At 44.5% G+C, this 8,793-nt stretch overlaps 1 long non-coding RNA gene across 1 annotated transcript in view; it reads right to left on the bottom strand.

Moving 5' to 3' along the window:
- Nucleotides 1-7,823: 7,823 nt before the first annotated feature.
- LOC134980435 (uncharacterized) overlaps nucleotides 7,824-8,793 on the bottom strand; it is a 168,339-nt gene continuing 167,369 nt past the window's right edge. Inside the window, exon 4 of the long non-coding RNA XR_010190395.1 lies at nucleotides 7,824-8,179. This is a non-coding gene — a long non-coding RNA (uncharacterized LOC134980435). The remainder of the gene's footprint in view (nucleotides 8,180-8,793) is intronic.

The raw sequence follows: 8,793 nt of genomic DNA, 5'->3' as shown, positions 1-8,793 counted from the left end.
TACCGAAAAACCGCACAAAATAATCTAATAGAATAATTTATATTCATTATAGACACAAACTGAATAGGCAAGAGACACACACAGAAAGTAGCAGAAATACGTAACCACAAGGTACGGATGCTGCGGTCACTTCTTGCGTGTTGCTGAAACTGCTAATGGCAATCTAAAAAGGAGAGCTGTATTATGTGTATTATTAACGTGTCTGTTGCATACATACACTGAGGCCCCGTACAATTTGCCTCCAGTGGTGCAGAGTGGGAAGTGGCAACATAGTGGTTTACATAGGCAAACACAGCTGGGAGGAAGGGTCCAGTAACCTGGAAACCCCCCTCCGCTTGGCAAGTGGCTCAAATCATGACGGTGGCAATGGAATATAATATGACTTCTAGAGCTGCCGTCACATGATGCAGTTTAAGGGCAGGGCCGAAACTAGGATTTTCGTCACCCGGGGCAAGGTAGCAATTTGCCCCCCCCCCCCCCAAAAAATAAATAAAAAATAAATAAAAATTAAAAAAACAAACAAACATAAAACAATCCCTGTCAGACTAAAATGATCAGATTGTTAAACATTTTGCAAAAAAGGAGATACTACTGGACAATATTCCTCTATGTGCTTCAAATGCCTTATGCGTCACATGCCCCGCCAGCAGCGTGTTCATCTACATGCTCCTCTGTGTGTCCCCATACATTGCACTATATCATAACACTTCCTCACTGCACTACATCACTATACTACATCCCCTACACGCTGAACTACATCACTTCACTACATGCCCTATATGCTACACTACATCACTATACTACATCCCCTACATGCTGAACTACATCACTACACTGGCATGCCCCTATACACTGCACTACATACCCTACATGCTACACTACTTCACTATACTACATCACTACACTGTATGCCCCTATACACTGCACTACATACCAGATCCACTGCACTACATCACTACACTACATGCCCCTATACACTGTCTGCACTACATACCCTATATGCTACACTACATCACTATACTACATCCCCTACATGCTGAACTACATCACTCCACTGCATGCCCCTATACACTGCACTACATACCCGATCCACTGCACTACATGCCCCTATACACTGTCTGCACTACATACCCTATATGCTACACTACATCCCCTACATGCTGAACTACATCACTACACTGCATGCCCCTATACACTGCACTACATACCCGATCCACTGCACTACATCACTACACTACATGCCCCTATACACTGTCTGCACTACATACCCTATATGCTACACTACATCACTATACTACATCCCCTACACTACATACCCTATCAGGCCCAGCGCTACCCGCTCAGCAAAGGGATGCAAAGCAGGTAGGCGCAAGGCAGGAGAGGCGCTGTCCCTTCTTTGCATCCCTGTGCTGCGCCCAGGCCCCCTGCTGCTGCTGCCGGGTGTTGTGTCTGTCACACCGCTTGACAGGCAGCGGCGCCGGCAGCATAAAGCCTCCTCCTACCCGACCCCCGCAGTGACCGTGTCCTGGCCGAAAAGGGGGCAGAGCTACATGGCGCAGAGGGGCGGAGCTACACGAGACCATGCTACAGTGCAGAAGAGGACAGAAATTGCTAGTGCTACTACAATTCCAGCAAGCCAGCCAGATGGTATGTTGAGGGAGAGAATGAGTGAGAAAGTGTATGTATCTAACTGCACTCACAGCGGAGACCCATGACAGAGGAAACCCGGCAGTGCCTGTCAACCTGGGAGGTCATCATGCTACCACGCCAGTGTGTGCCAGAGACCACAATCAGGATCATGGAGGAACGGGTCATCATTCCACACAAGTGGATGCACGCTCTCACCCTGCCCCTTAGGGGGCGACATCCAGTGATTTAGAGGCGCCAAAATGAAATGATATCTTGTCCCCTGACCCCCCATTATGTAGTTGTTTTATTCTTGGTGGAAAAAATATAAATCAGAGATACATACACTCAAATGGGATCATCAGCGCCATTTCCCTGCATTGGTTATAAGGCGCAATCAACACCTATGGCTACATGCATTTTTAAATAAGGTTTTTTGTGGCCACTTACAGTATACAGAACCACTTGTAAAACACAATACACAAGCGAGCCCTGAGGAGAATCAGTGTCTTTTCACCAACAAGGAGATCTCACTAACTGCTTTGGGGCTCATTTACATTTGGATGTCAGTCATTTTTAGAACTCGCCTCTCAGATATAGGAAGACACAGCCACACTTATACAGACACCCTCCTGAAATGCTTTTTTAAAAGCAACAAACTGTAACACAACAAGTCACAATGTCAGTGTTACTGTGCCTCAATTCACGGGTGTGGTATGGAGGGTCGACCACACTTAGGTCGACAGTGTCTAGGTCGACCTCTATTGGTCGACAGTAATTAGGTCGACATGGTTTCCAGGTCGACGGGGACTCTAGGTCGACATGACAGAAGGTTTTAGCACTTTTTTTGGTGTCGTTTTCTCCATATAGTAACCGGGATGCCCAATTAGTGCACCACGTCCCCTCGCATGGATCGCGCTTCGGGCAGGTTACCGTTCCAAATTGTAGTCCACGTGGATCGTAACGTATGAAAAAGTTCAAAAAAAAATGAAGAAAAAAAAAAAAGTGTAAAATTCACGTCGACCTAGAAACCATGTCGACCTACTTACTGTCGACCAATAATGGTTGACCTAGACAGTGTCGACCTACAGACCGGATACCACTATTCACACCACATCTTCACACTGAAATGCCTCATTTCCTACAACCTCCTTTACATCAATGCCACAATAAAAAGGAACACATAACAATATCTGTCTGACCATACAAACCTCACAACACCACAAACCCGTTTCAACAGTATCCAAAATACAACTAAACAAACATTCTTGAGACACAGTGCTGAAGCAGAGCACATACTGAACACACACTGTACAAAGTAAAAAGTTACAGAGTATTAAAACCCTATAGGGCAGCACGTCTTGTTCACGCCAGCTTGAATGTAGCGCCAAAGCAGGACTACCCGATGCCCTGTACTGCCCCTCCCAACACATGACATCATGTAAGGGGGTGAGGCTGCCGGCAGGAGAAAGTGTAGTACTATACGGATGCTCCATATGGCTCTATACACTGGGTTACCAGGGTTACTAGGGTACCAGCCTGCATATCCTTTGGACGTCCGTTGTCCGGGCAGCACTGAAGCAATACTTCTGGTGTGGGGTCCTGTTCCAGCCACCTCGCTATCCAGATCCAGGGGCTGTTGGGCAGCAACAGTGCTGCTCCAAAGGTAGTGGCACCGCTTGTACACCCCTCCCTGGCCTACGCCTCCCTGCAGAGTCGGACTGGCCCACATGGGTACCAGGGAAACCACGGGTAGGCCCCACTGCCTGAGTGCCCACTCCTTCCTCTAGGGATCAGGTTCCAGACTGTGCATTTGTATAATACATGGTAGATATGTTGCATTACACTGCACTAAACTATTGTGTATTTCAAGCCTCCGTGGAGGCTGGCCACACCCCCTTTGTAGGCTGGCCACACCCCTAAGTATGGGCCCCTATCACTGCATCCCCCCGGTGGGACCTTCATGCCCCAGTCCGACACTGCCTCCCTGGCTTCATCATTTCAGACTCCCAGGCGGTACAGGCACCCCTGCTAAATGACCCTGTACCAAGTACCAGAAACCATGAAATAAAAAATATATTAAAAAAAATCACACAGAATATACAGCGTGTTCTGCCGTTCATTGTGTTGTGGCATTACATATCAGAACAAAACAATTACAGATTAACCAAATAAAACTGTCTCCACATTGCACTGTGAAATATCACAGCGGTGGGAATATTTCAGCAGTGAGATGCAGTATGTGCAGACTTGTGTGTCTCATGAGTACAATTAGGTAACTATTCCCATGAGTAAATTATATTACTAATCACAACAGATAGCAAAACAAAATAAAACCAGCTCTTCTGCAATACAGGTTTGATTAACAGCAGTACTTTTACAAAAAGTACATTTATATACAGAATCACGGTCAGCTTAAATAAGGAAAGTACTGTATGTCTATCCTTATGTAACCTTTAGTTACAGCTAACATTGTTATTACACATTATACTGTAGTGTATACCAATACAATCAGCACCTAAGACACACATTGTGAGAAGTCACATCTCTACACAGTCTGGAAGTTACTGGGCTGCATTGTTGCAGGATAAAAAGGGAGTTTTTTTTATTCTTTTAATTTAAATTTAGTTTAATTTTTAATGCCTGCAAGCGCATTCTGTTGTTATCAGCCCTCCTGTTGTTTCCAGAGCCAAATATGTAATAAAACCATAAACAATCAGCATAGGCCTTTATCTGTTTAGTGCAAATGATTCAATAAAAAAAAAAATATATATGGTTGATTACTATGGTTTTAGAGCAGATTTGCGCCTTTGGACACTGTTGGTAATTAGCCCTCACTGAGTAGCTGTAACACTACTGTGATACTTTCTTCTTTCTCTTCCAGGAGCATATCTTTCATAAACAGATGTAGCCATATTCATCCTTGCTGTGATGCGGCATGCTGCATGGCGTTCCTGGCTGCATGGCGTTCCTGGCTGCATCCAACATGCTGCATGGCGTTCCTGGCTGCATTCAACATGCTGCATGGTGTAACTGGCTGCATCCAACATGCTGCATGGTGTAACTGGCTGCATCCAACATGCTGCACTGCGTTCCTAGCTGCATCCAACATGCTGCACTGCGTTCCTGGCTGCATCAAACATGCTGCACTGCGATCCTGGCTGCATCCAACATGCTGCACTGCGATCCTGGCTGCATCCAACATGCTGCACTGCGATCCTGGCTGCATCCAACATGCTGCACTGCGTTCCTGGCTGCATCCAACATGCTGCATGGTGCAACTGGCTGCATCCAACATGCTGCATGGTGTAACTGGCTGCATTCAACATGCTGCATGGTGTAACTGGCTGCATCCAACATGCTGCATGGTGTAACTGGCTGCATCCAACATGCTGCATGGTGTAACTGGCTGCATCCAACATGCTGCATGGTGTAACTGGCTGCATCCAACATGCTGCATGAAGTGATTGCTGGCTGTGAATAGTGCAGCTTTCTAAGTTGTGAAATGTACCAAGCTGGAAAGCTCGGTCCGGGTAGCTACGGCCTACGGTGGAGGGGAGGGGGCATACTGTATTTTCAAGTCGTTTTACTGTTGAAAAATGTTTTCAGAATAAAACCTATTATGCTATGTATGAATCCTTTATAATGTTACATATTTTGTCTCTATTTCTAAAGTCAGCAATTACCCTGTATTGTGGCTATTCAGCACTATCCTTTCAGTAATGTCGTTCTTCCTGAAGGTTTAATTACTTCAACTCTCTTGTGTAGCCTCCCAGTATCCTGAATCAATCATGTTTACAGGAATCAAAACAGCAGTGTCTAACCTTGTTACAGCTTAAGTCTGTGATACAGTATGTCTGTTGCACAGGCCTCTTCATTATACTAAATTACAGGGGCGTAACTAGAGGCTTGGAGGCCACTGGCCAACTTTCAAGGTAGGCCTCCTTTTTAATTTCTATAAATCCTTAGGTCTACATGTACAGGCTGTATAGGTACAAACAGATCCAAACAGAGGAGGGAGCGGTACAGAATGCTGGTCAGAGGGACTCCCAGGGGATAGACACACCAACAGGCAGCCGCAGATGTACCCGTGGGAACACCAACCTTCACTGGCAGACCCTAATGACAAAGGAGCTTTTTCAGGTAAGCGACAAACAAGCGGGGGTTCAAGCGGGCCCAGCAGCGTTGGTGTGGTCTCAGCAGATGATGAGCCTGGAAATCCAAACCACAGTTTTGGACCTATCCAGATGCCGGAACTCAGACCCCCCGGAGGGCCTCCTTCACCTTATGGTCCCTGGGACATTTGCCTCTCTTATATAGCGTATAGATATAAGACGGTTTAGGCAGACCGGTCTTATACCTAAAGTGTCTGTAGTGTCATACAAATGGACAAGCATTAAAACACACTATATATATATATATATATATATATATATATATATATATATATATATATATATATATATATATATATCTGTTACTGATGAGTGCATTTCCCATGGGACAGATAATAAAACAAAAATATCCCCAAAAATGTCCACTCATATCCTGAAAGGGTGGTAAGGGGGCACAATTCGGGGGCGTGATATGGACAGATTTGGGGAAAGAGGAGGAGTCAGCACTGTCCTCATAAATACAGATGTAGCCGTGCTCATATTACCGGTTGCATGGGCATACGCGCTGCACCGTGGGTGCACCTTAGTATGCAGAGCTGCAACTAAGGATGCCGCTTATTTATTCCTACGGCCGTGCATAAGCACACATGCATCAGGCGTGCCTGCTTTACTGTGGATAAGATGCTTGGCGGTAAAGCTGAGCGTGGCTATACCTGTAGGTGCCGGTACTTTACTTGGCCAGGCAAATACACTTATTCCCTGGTAAACCAATACATTACCATGTGGAAAATTGCTGGATTGCATGTGATGAAGGAGTTATGTACCGTACAGTAAGTGTTAAAACCTATTGGGTTTTCTGAATATAAAAATAACAGGGCACTTTGTTTGGCAATTTGGATAAAATCAATTTTTAAACAACAAATCTTGTACTATAGCGCACGTATCCAGGAAGAGGTTTTAGTGAAGCAAAGCTTTTAAGAAACATTAACCTGTCTTACATAGTTATATATTTAAGAGCTCATGTCATAACTTTCCCATTACGGACATCCTTGTATCTCCGTTAACTATTAACAAGGATTTTTAAGTCCAGATGCTACGAGTAAGAACCCAACCACTGTGTTATGCACTATTAAAGCCTGGATACTGTACATTTCTTTTTAGTTTTTGACGCTGGCTTGCTGGCTTCTTATGTAAAAATGTATCGCATTAGCATGTATGTGTATAATCTTCAGTGTAGCAAGTTCCATTCTGTGAATAAAAGTTTCACAATTGGTCCTAGACATCCCAACAACTAGTAAATGGTCCTTAAGTGTCATTTGGATGTCATGAAAGTGTTAGATTGTTGGCTGTACATACTGTATAGTATATGGAGGCATTCCCGAAACTAGTGCACCAGCGCTTTAAAATCTTACAAAATGACAAAACGTGCACCATATTGGAGGTGGCAGAGGTCAGTATATTTCTTGAAAGCTTAACAAAGTCCCTTGGGCCATGTAAACCAATCTATTTACGGCAAGAAGTACTTGCACTTCATAAATGACCCCAACAGTGTGAAAGCCTCGCTCTGTATAAGTCTAGGTTATGACCTCAGTGCTATGGAGCAGATGCCTCCTCACAGTGCCTAATTCAGACCTGATCGTAGCAGCAAATTTGTTAGCTAATGGGCAAAACCATGTGGACTGCAGATGGGGCAGACGTAACATGTGCAGAGAGAGTTACCTTATACTGCACAGCACTATGGTGTATTTTCTACGGTACATTGCTGTTCAACTCCTCCCCAATGACGTCAGTGCCGGGGATTAGGGAATTCCTCAGATAGGAAACGCCGGGCCTGAGTCTTGGAGTAATAAGGGGAGGAGACGGGAGGAAGGGGGGTGTAGGGGGGAAGAGAGGGGAGGGGTGCCCCTTTTCCTCCAGGCGGACCGCATCTTCCGCAGCACAGCAACTCAGCTATATTACCAGGACTGCCACCCACAGCGGCCAGTGTGTGTAATGAGTCAGTCTGTAAACAAACCTACAAACAATGTTTCTCGTGAAACATACAAACAGTAATGTAATAGACAAAGAACAAGACAGTGATTTATCAAGCAGTGAAAAAGAATGTAGAAACGGCACATAACAACCAATCAGCTACTACCTATCATTTCAGAGAATGTACATGATAAATGCTACCTTGAAGCTGATTGGTACAGTCAACTTCTCCCCACATGTCCACTCTATTCACTACTTGACACATCTTCCCCCACGTCCACAAACAGAAGAGCCCCCAAACATGTTTAGCACTTCAAGCACTTCTCATACATCTGCAGAAGTTCCAACAAAGTTTCCAAGAAGAGGAACAAGGTGACCCAGACAAGGCTGCAGATGGCGGCTCGCCCGAGCAATTCAGCCGCTCACGCTGCATATCTCTAGCAGCTGTGACAGATGTTCTCCGTTGCCTACAGGTAAGAACACAACACCAATTAATTTTCTTCATCCACATTTAATTTCAGGTTGAAACCCTTGCCATTCTCATTATAACTGTATTATACTGCAATTTATTCTCCACAACATCCTTCATGCCAGTTATCATCATGGCTATTGTCAACATTTTCCTTTCTGTCCCATGAGGAGTTCACCACGGTGATAAGAGGATCTGGTATTTATCTCAAATGTAAATGCAGATAGGACCAGCCCATTTTAATTGTAGGATTTGTATAAATAGATGCCGCATGATCTTTCCACAGATCATACAGTAGAAGTATATTCAAATGTTTTACTACAGAAAACAAAGAAATCAGTGTCCTAGCACTTTACGTATCATTAATTTGAAGCTCCTTCAACTATGGAGACAGTGTGGTTTGGTTTTGGTCTACTATGTCCTGTTTTCCCTCACTGTCTGGCACTGTGGAGCTTCTGTTTATTATACAGTGTATGTAACAGACAGTCCATTCTTGGGTTTGTGGTCACTTTCTTATATATATATATATATATATATACGCACTCCTTGGTATTGTTGAACCACCATGCGTACATCAGATCGTGACTGCATACACGCGAGTGGTATATTTAT

Source organism: Pseudophryne corroboree, chromosome 12 (genome assembly GCF_028390025.1).
Source record: "Pseudophryne corroboree isolate aPseCor3 chromosome 12, aPseCor3.hap2, whole genome shotgun sequence".
Taxonomy (NCBI): Eukaryota; Metazoa; Chordata; class Amphibia; order Anura; family Myobatrachidae; genus Pseudophryne; species Pseudophryne corroboree.
This window is presented reverse-complemented; position numbering and strand designations above follow the sequence as displayed.